The sequence below is a fragment of the Perca flavescens genome, chromosome 19 (genome assembly GCF_004354835.1).
Source record: "Perca flavescens isolate YP-PL-M2 chromosome 19, PFLA_1.0, whole genome shotgun sequence".
Lineage (NCBI taxonomy): Eukaryota > Metazoa > Chordata > Actinopteri > Perciformes > Percidae > Perca > Perca flavescens.
Genome location: NC_041349.1, coordinates 22256525 through 22275448, shown reverse-complemented (window position 1 = coordinate 22275448; position 18924 = coordinate 22256525). Strand labels below are relative to the sequence as shown.

Here is an 18924-nt window from a genome sequence, read left to right as displayed (position 1 = left end):
AGTTGAGTTTAAGTAAATGAATCACACATCAGTAAGTTTTGAGACTTTAAGAGACTGATATGTCAATTTTTCCATCTATCATGGCTTTCGCGTATGGGCTGAAATATGTGCCACCAGAAACTGAATTTGAATCATTTATATTTGAATTTGAATTGCTAAACTTGAATAATTGCATTGAAAAACTGAATTTGAATCACATAATTTGAAATTATATTGTTTAATTTGAATCATTGCATTGAAAAACTGAATCTGAATAGTATAATTTGAAATAGGGCTGGGCGATATGGTTGAAAACTGTATCACGATATAAGTTTTTCATATCGGTCGATATCGATAATTATTGATATTTTTTATGACCTATTTAAAATAAGGACCAGGAGAAAAATATATTAAATTTAAACATTTTTATTTAAAACTTAACCCTGCTCTGATTATAATCCCCTCAATTATAAAAGCAGAAATGTCAACACAACCATGGAAAACATAATTAAAATGTAAACAGGTCTAAAATCACAATGAACACTTAACAATTATCTCTTAACATTAAGGTGCAAAATTAATGAATAAGTAAGAAATGCTTAATAAAGTGTCATAAAATAGTGCAAAGTGTTAGGGGAACTATTTTCTGCAGGTTTAGTGCTAGGTTGGTAACCTGGCTTCTGGACAGTGCTCAGCATGTCTGCCTTCGTTATTTCTTTGTAGCGTTTAGTAAGGAGCTGATGCAGAGTACCTCTCCATGGTGGTCTGCTGCTTGTAGTGTTTAGTAAGGCGCTGATGCAGAGTACCTCTCCATGGCGGTCTGCTGCTTGTGCCGTGTTGCAGCTGCAGATGTTGTTGGACGTTGATGGCGGATACGGCTGTGCTCGAAAGTGTGAGCGCGGCTAAAGTGGTAAAACAAGTTTATGGTATTACCAGTGTTGGTGGGGACGATGGTCTGACGACATTGGTCTGACTACGGTGAGACTTATAAAATCCCCAAAACTGCCATACTGACTTTTCCTGTTTTATCAACAATTTCCTCGCTCGCTCCGGCACTCACTTTCCACTCCACGCCGGTTCTGTTATTGAAGAACACGAGACAGCGATGTGGCGCAACCATACATGATACTGTTACATGATTGGCTGTTAGAGTGTCACTCCCTAGGTTGCCAGAGAGTGAGGGCCTTTGTTCATGCAACCAAACTTGATTCACAACCTCTGGTTTCTTCTGATGAAGAAAAACAAGTTATCGAACGTTTTATCGACCGCATTTTCTATTGATATTGATTATGTGTCTATCGCGATACATATCGTTATCGTTTTATCGCCCAGCCCTAATTTGAAACTGAATTTATTCAAGTTCAATCAAATTTGATCCTCACTGAAAATTCAACTCTCTATATATCTTCACATTCATTTCTCACAATTCAGATTAAAATTACTGTGACAGACATCCGGGTAGTTGGAGGATGAAGGAAGAGCAATTGAGCGCAGATCGATAGGTAGAGTTCAGTGGCGCAGATACACAGGACTCCTCTTCAGCCAATCGGCACCTACGTTTTGGAGCACAGTACCCGCCAGAGACTCATAGATAATATAATCTACCTGTTCACCATTTAATGCCTGGTGTTAGTAGGCCTAGGTTTATTAGTCACATTCTTCCACTTAAGTAAACTTAAAATGAACTATCTCTACTTACCTTAGCCTAGCCTACCTGCATGCAAAATGGTGTGACTATCCATATTTGAAAATACATGTTAATTAATTTAAACATTTGAATTGTATTGGTTTACTTTGTACATCAGCCTGCAATACAATGTGACGTAAGAGCCAGTCCCCTGAGTTCATACAAGATGTTTCCACATTAAAACGCAAAATAGAAAAATTATTATTTGAGTCTATTTTTAATCAACTCTAATATCTGATAGTTTGTCTCCTTCCTTAGATTTTTTTATATAAATATTAAAGTTAGTTTTGTTTGTGATTTAGAAATTGTAGCTTTATCATCATGTGCAGTAACAAACAAAACAAAGAGACTAATTAATGTGTTAATACAAAGAATATTTATTATAATCAGTTCACAGATCTGAGTCCAAACAGAAACTTCACCCTTCTGAACTAGAGGTTTTGCTTCAAAGTGAGGTTTAAACAGATTGAAATGTCCAGGCTCACCCCTCCACTATTTATTCATTTATTTCTGCATGTAGTTATTTATTTAGCGAGACTTAAAGTCATGTTTCCTGGTCCACAATCTGACTCCCTTTAGGAAACCTGTGATTTAAACTTCAGCAGGCTGTAACCGTCTGCTCCGCTGAGTCCTGGTTTTTAGTTCTCCTGGGCTTCCCTTCTCTCCAGCGGGTAGTACGGCCTTGGCCTCCAGCTGCGTGGTGTCGGTTTTGGCTCCCAGGAAGCGTGCTGTGAGCTCCAGATCCTGCAGCCGCAAACGGACTCTGCTGCCCCGCTTTAGCGTTTCTCTGGCCGCCGGCCGCCAGCAAATGCAGTGGAACTTCCAACTGAAATCTATGTACAGGTCGTCCTGGACTACGTGGAAGATCCTGCCGATTACCACTCTGTCTTTGGCCGGTCCCATATGGATCAGCGGGGACCGGCGCAGCAGCGAGGCAAAGCGGTGTTCCTGCCCGGGGGAAAAGACGCTGCCGCCGGCCACAGAACTCTCCACCTCCCGCTGCCACCGGAGCTCAGATTGCAGGTCCAAGGCGGCATATATATCATAAAACACATTCTCACCTGTGAAATGTTATCCCTTGCTGTTTGTTTTTTTCATTTCTTTTGTTCGAGCACAACAGTCTGGCATCTTTAGTGCTAATCCTGCCCCACTGAACTGAACTGACACCATACTTAAAGCAGAATTTGGCAGATTTACTGACTTTTAGACTCAGAAATTCACACACAAGTAGTTTTCATATTCAGGGTGTGAAACAGGTTGTTGTGAGTCGGCTGTGTGGTAGCCTAAAATTAAAAATGTAATCAAAATACTTTATTTTTTTACTTGATTTGCTGAATTCTATGATGGCTAAGGAATTTTTTTTATTATTATTTATTTAGAGCTGTATGTGGACCTAAACTGTAAATAAAATAAATAAAAGCATGTCAATAAACTTTACATGTCTGGCCCTTAACATGGTTCAAATTTTCCAGTGTGGCCCTGGAAATTGAGTTTGACACCCTTGCTGTAATTACTTGGTCAGAAAGAGGCTATGGCTTGCAAAGGAGCGAAGCATGGCAGTTTGTCTGGGCCACACCCCCACCCTCCACCTCACACATACTAAGGAAAGCTCATTGTGGGACCGGCTCTAGTGGCTGTAATTCTGCACCAAGGCTGAATTTCAGGAAAGAGACTACTAAGGCCTATATAAAAGCATCCAAAAAGCAGCATGTCATAGGACCTTTAAGAGTTGTGTGGGACTGAAAATGAGCATGCATGTATGAAATTCATATTGTCCAAAAAGTATGTTACATCAAATAGAGGATCTCAGATGGTTAGAGTTTGCTTGTGAGCTACTTCCTGCTGTGCCTTTAGTATTTCATCAGAGAGAACTTTGTCCGTTTACTCAAGCAGCACTGCTTTCTGTCTGCCACATGCCAACTTATTACTGGAGACACTTGTAGCAGCTTTCGACAAACATCATATTGTCACACATGGGCGCCAATAATTGTGAACTCCACAAAGCATAGGCGTGCTGTTGAGGCAGGGCCTCGCGGAAATCGCAGCTGCCACCGCCACCCGCCACGCGGAAGAAGGATTCTGTTTGCAAGGAGAGAGATGAAGAGGCGCCTCGCTGTCACGGGAACCTAACCATCTCTGATTGCATTCTTCAAATGGTGTGTTTTCATATGCTGTTGTTTTGAACAGATGTGTTGTTTGGAACAGATAAGAGCTAAAGCGTGATGTGTACATGCATTATACCCTGCCTTTTAATGTTCTCTCTGAATCTTTCTCCTTCTCCTACCCTCCCTTCTCTAGCTCTCTCCAAACAGGTATCATGCGCCGCCGCTCTCCGTTTATGTTGTTACGGCGGCAACTGATTCAGAGCCTTTGAAATGGAAACTTCATATGCTCTCCTTTCTTCAGACTTCCTTGAAGTAGACTTTTGTTCAATCTCGAGGCCTCATTCTCATTTCATGATGATCAAGTAATACACAAGACAGTTTCTCTGTGATTCCCTCTATGGAACTACAGCACGTAATCTAATGCACAGACGCTAATGGTGCTATAAATATTACGCATTCAACAGAGCTGGGCCACTGTGTAATCTACTCATGAGGGATTCGTCAGTTGCTTGACTGATGGATCGCGTTGGAAGGTAAACAGGACCAGATATGATAGTCTGGTGTACAGTTTCTTCTCCTCTGAAGGTGCCGTCTTCCCTTCGTGCACGCCACTCTTAATTTCCTCTCCCGTTCAACTACCAGGGGGCAACAGACGGCATTCAATTATCATAAGACCTGATAGCTGTAAATTGTATTTGAGCGCGGAAAGTGCATAATCAACAGCGGCACTTTCTTATTCATAATCTTCTCTGTGACTTCTTTGGCTTAATGCATTCACATTCAGGTTCCGAGATATGATGGGGTAAGGAAGAAGCAACATGTGATTACAGACAATGCTTTGAGCACTTGCACTATCTCCCTCTCCCAGTTTCTCCTGTTTGGTCAGTGTTTATTATTAATGGGTTGGCAAACCCTACAGTATCAATTTTCAGTATAGATCATTCCCCCCTCTCTCTCTTACTGCCTTCATAAGTCCGTGTAGCTCACCATACTGGTTTGCATGTACAGTTTATGATTAGGCTGCGTGTTTGTGAGCCCTGCCATGTTTGGAGTCATCTTTTTATAGTGGTTGTCGCTTCACCACAGTTCATGAAAATGTTATATTCATGAGGCTATGTACAGTAGTTTTTTCCAACAAATGGGCCTTGTGGCAACATTGGAATTCAGATAGTGAAGGCTGCATCTGGACATGCATGACACCCTGCTGGGAGACATTAGAAGGCTCCTCGTGGCCACAACAAACATTTTGGAATATGTCAGAGCAGAATTTCTGTGTTTATGTGAAATTGAGTGCACTAACCGGGTCACAGTAGACCTATAAAAAAAGGCCTAGTTATGCATGCTGCTGTGCATCCCAGTTATGCATAACACTGCACAATTTTGTTCCTGATGCAAACTATTGGAGACATATACATATTGTAAGCCTTTGCATGTTTTCCATTTCACTGGTGATTATTAGTGTTCATACTGTACATTTGCTTATGGAGCGTTGCAGTTGCATTATTTCTTTTTGGCCCAATCTAGGAATTTCATTGAAGCTTATTTAAAAACAGGTGCTTACTAATGAATGGAAATTGCCTATGTGCATTTTTTTCTGAAATGGTGCCTCAACATTACTAAAATTTGTCTACACCCCACTATTATAGTTGCATAAATATTGACTTTATCTTGACGTGTTCTCTGTCCTTTTCATTTTTACTCACTCATACTGGATCTGGTCCTTCAACTTAAGGCTGTCCATAACTCACACAGACACACCCTGCAGCCAGCTCCCTTTAAGAGAGACTGGTTTGTGGTGAAATTTATGCACACGACTACAAGTCGTTGTCTCTCTCTTATTCCAGGACCAAATTTAAGAACTGAAAATCAGCCCAGTCTGACCTCATTTAACAAGGTTAAGAGTCTAAATCCATGCTAGTGGCTCTGTGAGGCTGTCCTTAGCATTTAGCTCAAAGCACCACTGCACCAATACTTTCAATCCGTCCAGTAGATGTTGAGATATTTCACAGGATAAGTGAAAACTTTGACCTGCTGGTGGCAGTACAGGAAAAGTCAGGATGATCTTCTTGTCACCATAGATATCTGTATCAAATGTCATTGTAATCCATCCAATAGTGAGACATTTCAGGCCGGACCAATGTGGTGAACTGGCCAACTAACTGGCCGACCGACATTGCCATGCCTAGAGCTACACTACTGGTCAAAAGTTTTAGAACACCCCAATTTTTCTAGTTTTTTTATTGAAATTTTAGCATTTCAAGTCCAATTAATAGCTTGAAATGGTACAAAGGTAAGTGGTGAACTGCTTGAGGTTAAAAAAAAAAGTAAGGTTAACCAAAATTGAAAAATAATGTACATTTCAGAATTTTACAAATAGGCCTTTTTTAGGGAACAAGAAATGGGTTGACAACGTAAAGCTGTTCTGCAGCAATGGAGGTTGATCAAGCTTTGAAAGTTGGTGCTACCAATTCCCACAGGTGTTCCAACTTACTTACAACCCCCTCTGTTTGTATAAAAGTATTGTTGGAACACACTGTGGTACCACACACTCGTGAGCATTATTTGAACAGTATTGTACTGCAGAAAGTAGTGTGTTGCCATAAAAATGGCGGGAAAAAGGCAATTAACAATGGAAGAGAGACAGACCATCATGACACTTAAGAATGTTGGTCTTTCCTACAGAGAAATTGCGAAGAAAGTCAAGGTGTCAGTGAGTACAGTATTCTTCACCATCAAAAGGCACTTAGAAACTGGGGGAAACTCTGACAGGAAGAGGTCTGGCAGACCCAAAGCCACAACAGAATCAGAAGACAAGTTTCTGAGAGTCAACAGCTTGTGTGATAGGCGGCTCACAAGACAACCGCTTCAAGCACATCTTAATAGTGGTCGAAATAAGCAAGTCTCAGTTTCAACTCTATAGAGAAGACTTCGAGCTGCAAGTTTGATAGGTTGAGTTGCAGCAAGAAAGCCATTGCTAAGACGTCGGAATAAGAAAAAGAAGCTTGCCTGGGCCAAGAAACATCGTCAATGGACTACTGAAGACTGTGGACTGATGAATCAAAATTTGAAATCTTCGGTTCATTACGCAGATTTTTGTACGCCGTCGAGTAGGCGAAAGGATGGTTCCTCAGTGTGTGACATCAACTGTCAAACATGGAGGGGGAAGCATGATGGTCTGGGGCTGTTTTGCTGGATCCAGGGTCGGTGATTTGTACAGAGTGAAAGGCACCCTGAACCAAAACGGCTACCACAGCATTTTGCAGCGCCATGCAGTACCCTCTGGTATGCGCCTAGTTGGTCAGGGGTTCATCCTACAGCAAGATAATGACCCAAAACATAAGTCCAAGCTATGCCAGAACTACCTTAGCAAAAAAGAACAAGATGGTAAGCTTAAAAACATGGAGTGGCCAGCACAGTCACCAGATTTAAACCCTGTTGAGCTGGTTTGGGATGAACTGGACAGAAAAGTGAAAGCAAAGCAACCTACAAGTGCCGCACATTTATGGGAACTTCTGCAACAGAGTTGGGGAGAACTTTCTGAAGAATATTTGATTTCCATTGTAGAAAGAATGCCACGAGTGTGTTCAGCTGTTATATCTGCCAAAGGGGGCTACTTTGATGAGTTAAAAATGTGGAATACATTTTGGTTTATAAATTTATTCCATGATTTCTTTTTTAACTTAAATTATTTATTTCTTCTATTCTTTCATTTCAGAGTACAATAAGACATTGAACTGCATGAATATCAATAAAAACCTGGAAATATTGGGGTGTTCTAAAACTTTTGACCACCATACTGCTAACATAGCTAAAAAGCCAGAGACTGGTCTGCAGCAGGAGATACCAAACAGAATGATGGCAAAGACAAAGCCTGTCCATCTGACACGGGCAATAGAAGTGCTCTCCACCAGGATTTATGACACAGGGGTCCTTTCCTGTAAATGAGAGAAAATGCCAACTGTGAGCAACTTGAAGTCTGTCCTGCAGTCTTTACAGCTTCCTGTAAAGTCTCTAATCAGAGCCGTGAGTCGGACTGTCTTCATCACAGACCAATCCCATCCTACTCTTGTTCCTGCCCTCTGCCCTGCTGTCCTCTTGACCTTTCTTCTATCTAATGGCTTTTACCTTATTTCTTCCTCCTCCTTTACTTGAGCACATTCTCATTTTTATAGTCCGTTCTCTCTTCTCCTCGATTTCCTCCTTGGAGAGGTCATCTCTTAGCTCTTTGCCAGGCATTCACTCCTGAGATTACGTCTTCATTTCCACACCCATGGAGACACCCACTGATGCACACACACCCACATATACACTCACTGCTACCACTCCCTAGAGCTCATGCAGGCATTTTGTCCTTCAAACCAGCATCTCGTATTTCAGCTTTACTCAATCACCCCCGCTGTACACCACGTGCATTAATACTGACCATGCTTTTGAAGTTGATAATATCAGCCCTGCTCCATCCTTCATCATAATAACCTCAAAAATGCTTTGATTGTAATTTATCTCGGGATAACACAGATTTGGCAGAAAGGTTTGACTGTAGTGTGGTTGAAATACTTTCTGACACAGCATCCGTTTTCCCGTGTGTGCACCTGGCTGGAGATACACTCAGGTCAATATATCATGCCTCACGAGATAGGTCAGAGCTTGTTTTTTTATCTCTGCAGTGTTGCTAAAAGCAGATTGTGGTGCAGCATATATTTATGTGTAAGAATTCAGCAAGTGTTGTCATTGTAGGGTATCACACCAGACTGCACAAAGAAACCATTTTAAGATTTAATCAGCGCTTATAATGGACAAATTTACCAAGACTGGATAGGTGACCTCACAACCAGCTGTTTTCCCCTCATTGTACAACACAAGCACAAAGTGGAATGGCAGTAATTACTATCCCAGCATCACCTCATTGAGCCATACTGCACAGTGTAGAACACATTGCTAATATAATCACACTAAGCTACACACTCTTATGGGCCAGGCTTAATGTTAAGTGTGTGTCATTTGAGAGCCCGCTGTCACAGTAAGAGGTTCCGACTGGTTTATAAAGGCACATGTTTATTGTATCATGCATTAGGGCCATTAGCTCCAGTGCTAGCTGAACCCAGCTGGTTCCCAGGGTCATTCCTCAATGTGAAACTGAACTACATGACATGACCAAAATTGACTCCTCTCAGAATACTCCACAGCTAATGGACATCTCGGTAATTGACATCAATACCTGGGAACGAGCTGGTGCTGCGGATGAAACGCAGTCAGCACCTATCAGAGGAGCTATTTTTGTCTTCATATCTCATGTTTGATCCGTGTTTATATGTGCTTCTATCAGGGGAGGTTTCTGGTTCTGCCAACTCATCATTTTCTCCAGTAGTTATGGAGTATTAAACTAGTAATCGAGGAAAAATGGCTTATGGTTATATGTTTGTCCAAGATAGCAGTGATTTAGTAATGCATTGGCTTTTTATGTTAAACAATGGTCCTCCTCTTTAGTAATCTGAAAACGCAATCGAAAAAAGTGAACTGAAAGCTCTAGAGGCTGGTGCAAGAGGCCCACGTTGCTGATGCACTACAATATTAATGCTTATGGAGCCCATCAACTCTAATTACGCCTGCCTTGCTCAATCCTACCAAGAGTACTACTGAATATTAATGTTAAGCAACTCTTAACAGCAACGTCACTTCATCAGTGAAAAACATCATTAACAGTGTTGAATTTCTGAATAGTGATTGATCCTGGGGTTTGGAGGGGTTCAAGGTTAGCTGAACATGCACGTTTCGGTATACCTCTTCGGTCTTCTATTAGATCAGGGTGAGGGGGATTCGCTGTCTTGAAAGTGTGTAACCATCATCCCACTTCATTCTCCTGATGGGCCAAATTGAATCAGTACTTGTATGTTTTTCTTAATTTATCCACACACAGAGGAGGCAGCTTGCCATTATTATGCAGAGAAACATTTGTTGTCGCTTGATTACGCTAATGGGAAAGCACACACAAATCTAAAATGTTGAACGTTATTGAAATTAAGCTTAATTGCTGATGGCATCTCAGGTTAATTTTTATTCCCCTGGTATGAAATGTGTCTCTGCGTGGTGTTTGTTTTTGTGTGCTGAACTGCATCTAAGTGACTGTAGATGCACAGTACGCTCACTGAGGTTTGTTTTTGCTATAATAAAAAAAAGAAGAGAGGTTGTGTGGAGATGGATATATATATATATATATATATATATATATATATATATATTATAGATAACCGACTATCATTAATGATAAATATGGTGTTCCCCTCATGAATCCTCTTGGTTCGGGCCCTTCAGTCCACCATGATGCCAGGTCATCATAGTACACTGAAGAGTAGGCAGAGTAAGAAGTAAGCACGTTCAGCTGCTTCACCGGGGAATAGTGATTAAAAAGCACTTCAGTGCTGAGACTCACACAATCCAGATGAGGTTTTCCCTTACTGAAGACCTCTTTAACCTGCAAAGAATTATAAAAAAGTCTAAACATTTTAAGTAGCTTTTTGATCACACCATCTCACTCTTATGATTTTGTCTTTTGCTTAATTATTGATGTTGATGAGTTTCACTTTCCGCAAAGTTCTCCATAAAAGACTTGTTTTGAATTGTGGAGGTAAAAAAAACAAAGCATTTCAATTTCCTCCCAGCATTCCTGATACTCTCGTGATCTGCAGTTGTTGAATTGAAAGTACATTTACCTGAAATAGTGTATTATATAAATAGTGTATATAAATAGGTATTTTATGCTAGGGAATTTTGTTTTTTAGTTGGACTCCACTTAATTTACTTTATATCTCTTTAGAAATAATCCAATTGTGGTTACTCAATCCTTCACTTTTATCAGTGGAACTGGCAACACTGGCTCGGCTGTCCTGTTCCCTGCTTGGCTGACGTGCGGACATGCTTCTGTGTTGGAAGCGTCTTGCTCCGGTAGGTCGACGCAGTAATTTTTGTCATATTTTTCATTACAGTGGCTAATTACCCACTTTACATTTAATCCTAATGTTATACCATAGCTGCCAACACTCCCGTTTTTCATGGGTTTCTCCCATTTTTTTGCCCTATCTCCCGGACCCCTCCCGGTTTATTTCTCACGGGAAACTCACGTAATTTGCATGGCCCAAACGCCTTTATAAATAATCAGACCAATATCTTTGTTTAATGTTGACCAGTTGCCAGATCTTGTATGACAAGCATCCTATTCACACAATTCACACACCATACAATTTTCAACCTGTTTGTCTCAACCTGGCAACCTATAACCCAGTTGCGCAGTTGATCTCTGCGCAAGCTTCGCGGAAAGTTCAGACCCGAAAGCGAGCAGATAAAGATGGCAGGTGAAGGTGGTGTTCCTGCAAAGAAATCGAAACAGAGCTGTAAATTTCAACATGTTGGGCGCAACAATTTACATGCATCTTACCTAGTCATATCGACAACCTCTACGCTTTTTGTAAGGTGTGTTGCATTGATTTTAATGTAGCGCAACGTGGAGAAAATGACATTACCCAACACATTAAAACACAGCAGCACCATCGCGCAGAAGAGGCACATAAGGGCACACAGGCAATTTCATCCTTCATCACGAAAGAACAGACAGAGGCAGAAAACGTGAAGCAAGCTGAACTCAAGATGGCAATGTTGGTAGCACAGACTTACTGTACACTTAACAGTACAGTAACAGATTTTGAAAACCAAATGTTGGCAGGTATGTGTTACATTAGTTTACTCAAGCACTCATAGCGATCTCCTTAGCGACTTTCTTGCTAATCCCACAGTTGTTTACGCTATTAGCTCTGTTAGCTACTTCTCTCACTCTCTGGCTCTCTGTTGATCTGTGTGTCAGATTTAGCTATTCCTTTGCCTCCCAACGTGATGATTGTACATGTAATAACTGTAGTTTATTTGTTGTGTTGGAGGCGAAGTTCCGTACCAGGGAAACTTGATCATTAACGTTAGCTGCTGTATCTTAGCCCCAAGTAATGTTAATTGGTGTGGGCTGATCTAACGTAGCTCCCGTCCCCTGGCAGCAGCCGGGAAGCCAAGGAGGCTGGGTGACTGTCCTAAAGAATGAGAAAGAAAGAAAGAAAGAAAGAAAGAAAGAAAGAAAGAAAGAGGGCCAATTCAGGGTGGGTTTTGAATCATTTACAATCCCGTATTGTCTCCATTTGTTGAAAGCCTGACCGTTGTCTGTCACTTTCCCTTTTAGCTTTTAGTTGTTCGTTTATTTCCTTTTTTTTCTGTGATGGCCCTGCCCCAGTTTCAGCCATAACTACAACAGATAACTTCTAAAAATAAAATAAAAATACAATTGGGCCTATATAAAGAAATCTCCTGCTACCTTTTACCTGGCTGGATACACTTACACAGGCTTTTCCAGCTGTTAAAACCCCACTCTTGTGACACGGTGTTGTCCCGAAATCAGAATGTGTTACTGTGGATCTGGTCTGCTTGCCTTTTCACTGTTAGTCTTGTTTTCTATTACAAGTCATTTATGATCATCAGATGAAAAATTACAGTTTCAGAAACAATAAAAAGTTACATATAGTAACTCTAAGTGAAGGAACTAAAATCATGTCTTTAGAAGCAGCAAGATGGCAAACTACATGTACAGTACATGTACCGTATTAAACCATATTAATGTCGTCCACACTAAATCCTTTGTTTACATGCATTTATGACTCACATGTAGTGTAGTAGCCCATTATTGATTCATAAAACCTAGTGATTCATGCCAATTATGCAGGAAATGTAGGTCTGGTCAGCCATGCGGAAGAGAAGGCCGGGCCGAAATAGGCTGAATTCCCCCCTTCTGCCTATCTATGGCAATTATCCAATGTGGGACAGGTCAGGAAAATGATAATGGCTAAAAGTTCTCAAGCAGAACAGAGTCATAAATGTGTGAATCAATGTGGCGCGAGGAACCTCTGCCTCCTCACCCGAGATTATAAAGGTGGGTCTGCACAAAGAGGGAACATGCAGCGGACGCGGGTTCGAATCCGACTCCGACCTGTGGCCCTTTGCTGCATGTCATTCCCTCCCTCTCTCTCCCCTTTCATGTCTAAGCTGTCCTATAGAAATAAAGGCCTAAAATGCCCAAAAAAGAATCTTTAAAAAATAACAAATCATTGTTGAGATCATATTTGTTATTCTTAGTTGTGGTCTTTGAAGTAAAAAAAACCTACGGCTTCCACTAAACTAGCAGTCATAGGTGTAATACATTGATTTACTCAGAAATACATTTGATGTGCAGCTTTGCTTTTAAAAGCAATTTCTTCCTGAGTTCCCCACAGGGATGCAGAGATGAAATGACTGCTTTATCACCACTCCTTCTTCTTCTTCTTCTTCTTCTTCTTCTTCTTCTTCTTCTTTGCTTTTCTTTCATTTAAGTTTGGAACGTTTTGGGACCTTCAAACAAATGCATCACATGTTCATAAAGCACACTTAACTGTTAAAATGGATTTTTATTTTATGCTGACCCATCTCTTGGATGTGATATTAGAAATTCTTGGTTATCTGGTTGAACCTTGTGTCACCCCTTCCTTGGTCCCAGCTGAGTGCCTTCGTCATCTCAGGGAAGGCCTCTGAAAGGATGTTTACACATTGAGACTGTGTCCATAGTCCTCAATACTTCTCTTTTCAAATAAATCTTTTTCCCAGCCTGCACTGGGGTTTGGCCTTCGAGGGCACGCAGATAGTCATGTGAGCAGTGACCTGTCTGCTTTTCTGAAAAGTTCAGACTTCACTCGACTGAAGCCACAGGGATGGACTTAGAGTGGAAAGCAGGATACTAAATTCAAGCTTTAATTCATAAATCTTTGTGGATGTCTCCCAGCATGTAGCTGTGAACAGAAAAAAAAGAAGGAAAAAGAAAGTGAGAGTGAGAGAAAATTACTTTCTTTGGCATGGACAGATGCGCCCAGATCACCTGCTGGATTTGTCCGCCCTGTCTGGTCCAGGGGACTTGAGGACGACCTCAGAATAAATCATTTTACACTACCTCCATTGTGGCTTGCTCCTCTACTCTGATTCTGTTCCCTTTTTTTAGGAAACTGCTTGTTAGCTGTGCCTGACCAGGTGGACCACTTTGAGAGTGGACTAATAACACCTGAACTGTCGCTTATCTTTCCAGAAACTGTATGTTATACATTTCAATTTAAGACTGATTTTCTTCATAATTTTTGCCAAGAAAGAAATAAGCTGCAATTTGCGGTGGAATATAGTTAAAAGTGATGTTGTGTTATGGCACAAGCTTTGTTTTCCATAGTGAAAAAGATGGGACTGAAGACAAGTATAGCAAAGTATAGTTGGAGTTTGGGAACGGGGGGTAAAGGACAGAGAAAGTAAGGACTGAAAGCTCAACAATAACACATAATCTGCAACTCTGCCACTTTTTTGTGCCTTCCTTACTGGGAGACAGCTGCTCTACCTAGCTATTCCCTGGTGGTTTTGATGGATTCTTCTCCTCAAAAGAGGCAATGACTCCTTGGCTTTAACACAGCGTGCAGCAAGTCGATGCCCAGCAGCGTTTACACAGGAATGAGTCTGGGAAATTTACCATTGAAGGTAGCATAAATCCAACAGACCTAGGGGGAAAAAAAAATTGTTTGAAGTTTCATTTAGTACAACATGGTTGGTGTAAAAATATTCTAATTAATCTGAAATGCTGAACAAATTTAAATTAAGTAGATATTGTGTGTGTTTGAGGTATAGTGATTAAAATGTAGTTTGTATGGGACTGGTCATATTAACGTAGATGGAAATGTCCCCATATGAGCTGATGTTGACCGTCGCTGTCTGCATCACAAATTAAAAACAGTGATCAGACATTGAAACGCTCTAAACATATCTGCTTTATGTTGAGCTCTGTTTCTCTAGTCTGTCAGCTGCTTGGCAACTTTCCACTCAAAGAAAGAAAGTGAAAGCAATTTGTGAATTATTTGTGTCACCTTTGCAATATCTGAGTGGAATTTGTGTCATTGTGAGGCAAACCACAGCATTCCTCCAGCAGAACTCCCAAGTATTTGTTTAATAATGTATGCTACAGCATAAGACAGGCAGCTGCTGATACACAGGGACTGAGATTACAGTGGACCACATGACCTTTCCTTTCATGAAAAATTAAGCGGTCTGATATTGAGCAGATGAGGCTTTATTTAGCGCAAACCTACAGTGTAAACTGAGAAACAGTTGTTATCAATTTGGCTCGTTTTATCATCAAAAGCTGAGGACTTTTTAAATTGTTTTCATTATAAATTGTCAATTTATAGAAATGTTTGCGGTTAATAACATTTCAATCATTAGAAATAAGTTTTAATAGCATGGCTGATTGGAATAGCAGTACATTTCTTGACTACAGCCTTATCTCTTAGTCATATTGTGTTGAATACTGATGCATTATAAAGGTTTCCATGTGCCATTGTGCTTTCTGTCTCCACTGAGAGACTTGCCCATAGATCTATAATACAAAAAAGGGAGGTTGGTGAGTAAACACACTGCCAGTGCAAGCCTGTAGGTGCCAATCTGCCTGGTATTTTGATGTTGGAAAAGAAACACTCCAATGCATCAGAATACTGTATCTCTACTGCAAATCCAAAATTCGCTCTGCGTTCTGTATTGTATGCTTGTTTTTTAAAGCACACAACACCTTTTTAAAAATTCCAAACTTCCCCAACTACTTCTGCTGCTCAGGCAGGTGTAAAATCAGCAGCGCTTTGATGTCATAAAAAAGTTAGTCCCTGCTCTCCCCGTCATTTTCCTTTGCCAAATGAGTCACAGATGAAAAATACCATATTATACAGCAGGGCCGTCAAGCTGTCACTTAGGTAATGAAGTTGGTCCAAACCATTTGTCTTATTTTGTCATGCTTTTTCCCCATTAGTCATACCGCGCTAACCATTAGCTCCTCGGGAACCCCCTTCACCCAAGGACACTTAGGCTCTCTCTCCAAGTGCGACTGAGGCCGGCTGATGCACCGTGGAAGATGACACAGTGGGAGAAGGAGGGATTGAGCGAATTGAGACTGACACCAAAAGAAGAAAAGAGTGGTAGAGCATGCTAGAGAGACTTGAGCCCTGTCCAAAAGCCGCTTCACAGAAAAAGTTGATTAAACTGTCAGAATTGACTGTTTATATGAAAATTATCATATTTCCAAATCAAGCCCATACTGTAAGACACTAAAGGTCTAGATAAGCATTCAGACTGGTGAAGCAGGATTTACATGTGGACATGAAGGAAAGAATTAAAAGGATGTGTGACTGCGGAGGAGAGGATAACTGAGTATACTGACAGGAATGGGGGATGCAGAAAGATGAGTGAGACCATGTAAGATACTCTGAACTACAGTTTAGATATTGATGGTGCACAGCATCCTTTTTCATTTGGAGGACTTTTTTTAAAGCCCTTGGACTCCAATTGTATTTGAGGGAAAATAGTTTATTTTTCTTCTGTTTTGTAAAGTTTAATGTTGCGAAGGAAATGTTCGGTGCAAGCTCAGACACTGCTGCCTCGGAGGTACTGTGCAGCTCGGTACGCAGAGCATGGCACAAGCAACGTTGAACTCCCACAGGAGCTTTTCATAATGAGAAGGTTTGTGAGTTGAAGGGGACATGGTCTTCTATATGGATAATATTTAAAGACTTGGTCAAACTGTGAGAAGAACCAACGAAAAAAGAAGAGGTGATGCAAGTACACTTTTAAAGGCAACTTGACCAGGTGTGTGTTTAACTGCAGGTGTATGTGATTAAATTTAGCCTAATTGTTCTAACTGAACTGCATCCTGAGAGCTGGATGAGGGCCACGTGCACTGTTAGCTGCTGCTCTGACAGATGCCAGGGGGCAAGCACAGGGGAGGGGACTAATTACCGGACAGCTGCCCAGCAGACCCTCACCCTACCCTGGGGACAGCCGTCGATCTCACTCCCCTGTCCTCCAACCCTGGACCAGAGACCTGGCACCATGGTTGCCAATTCCAGTCCGTCTCCATCACAGGAGGTTGGCAAGGAAGCCTCAGGGGAGTTCGCCCCCAACCATCAAACGGGGGGTGAGGGTTTACAAACCTAATTTCTTACCAGACAGACATTCCATGATGAATAAATGACTGTAATTTTGGAAAAAGGTTGGTGTTGAATTATCCCCAACTGCAGTCTGGGTTAGACTAAATACACATTTAAAACTCAACACAGTTATGCAACCAGTCATGGAACACAATATATCCCCCAAATGGTGGTTGGTTTTATGCCACTGCATCTGCATCAGTCCCTAATTCAGCATTTGAGCACTGTTAATTCCCAATGTGGATATACTGTACATATTTCATAGTTTGGTGCCACAGCAGACTAATAATATTTCAATTGATGCTTTGAGTAGACTGTGTCCTTCACCCTTCACTGGGATGGCTAAGAAAGGTATTTATAAGAAAATTGAGGTCACCACTGAGAGGAGTGCTGGCTGTAGGCCCAAAAAATATAGTGTTGGAGAGGTTCAGGCAGACTCATTTTGTTGGAATTGAGGGGCTACCGAGCAGACTGCTCATCTTGCTGTTGGCATAAGCGTGAGAAGAGGAGCTAAAGGTTGAAATTATGCACCCAGAAAGCATTTGGCTCGGGTGAGGAAAAAGTGCAATGCAATAATTAAGCGGCACAATAAAAATGATTAGAACTGCTTTTGACATTCTCATTGCGAATAACTTGCGTTTAATTGCAATCACAAATTTTAAATGCCAGTTTTATGTTCCATGGCTATAAGCTGTTTAAAGTTCAATAGCTATACTCTTTAAATCTCCTTCCAATTTCTGCTCGGAGGCAGCAAGAGGGAATGGATACAGAGAGAATAGGAGACAAAAGTATGTAAAATTAGTATCCAAAAAAAGAGAAGGACAAGTAGTGAGAGAGTGAATGTCTTTCACCACTAAGTGCTGGGCAGTGTGGCTTGCTGGCCTGGAGGAGGACCTGTGCGGCTCAGCTCGAGGCTAGTTAGCTATTCAGCCACAGCATCTGTTGCAGGCTAATGGATGTTATAACCTCATAAACGTCATGAAATTGGACATTATCCCTTAATTAAAAGAACAGAGATGCATTACAATGATTAGAGTGGCACTCCAGTGGACCTGCCACACGCTCCAATAATGTTTCTAGAGGACACACAGCTCCTGAGCAAGGTGTTGGCATGAGAGGGGGGCGTGTAATATTTTTAATGAGCCAGTTGCTGTTTGAGAGTTGCTGGAGGATCCCATTAAGTTTAGACTCCACACCGAAACTTCCTCAGAGACATCTTTTTGACCTTTGCCTCATGCCTTTAGTGCTATGGGGACAGCTCCAAACTCCTTTTTCCTTTTATTTTTTCTTTGCATTTCAGAATCTTTTGATGATGATTTGAGTGTCTTCGCAGTGATTATGTGCACAGTGTTAGCTCAGCAGAAACAGCTGTGCTATAAACCAGATATAAAAACAAAGCTTGATGCTTGTTTTCCACAGCACCTGGGCCATCAGTGCCCAATAAATACCAGCAACCAATCAATCTCGCTGCCTTTTCCCGCTAAGGAGCTTAATGGAACCTTGGGTGGGAGACAGAGGGTTTGGACAATATAGCCTACATGCAAAGATACGGGGCATATTAACCCTCACTCTGGCCTTTACTCACAGACCGTTAAAGGCCGGTGCAGCAGTTGAAATTCTTGGAGTGAGTCTTTGAGTGTGCTGTAAAGATCACGAGAGGCCTGCTCTCACATATGTCATTGCTCGTCAAGTGGCATGGAAATGTCACATTGTCTGAGGAAGTTGTATGTCGCACAGGTGTGTGGTGACCTCTTTGGTACGCCGTGGTATCACATGATGTCATACCCCTTTTTAAAGTGGTCCCTAGTGTACTGTAAATGCCTTTCTCTGTTATCTGATTTATGAATGGCATGCATTGTGTCAGCGACTCTGTATTATGCAAAATCGCAAAAAAACACCCTTAATGTATCGTAGCATGCGTTCGGTTGAACCAATTACATGCTAACATTCACAAGACATGTCACTGATATCAGTGCCACTCTTGGCTCCGCAGGAATCCATGTGAAAAGTAATTTAGGATTTCTCGTTTTTGATTAGGCAGTCTCTCTCGATAGAAAATAGATCGTAGAGAAGACAGACAATATTATAA

At 41.3% G+C, this 18924-nt stretch overlaps 1 pseudogene; it reads right to left on the bottom strand.

The window, feature by feature from the left end:
* Positions 1 to 2257: 2257 nt before the first annotated feature.
* Positions 2258 to 16739, bottom strand: LOC114545408 (28S ribosomal protein S28, mitochondrial pseudogene; annotated as a pseudogene).
* Positions 16740 to 18924: the final 2185 nt, after the last annotated feature.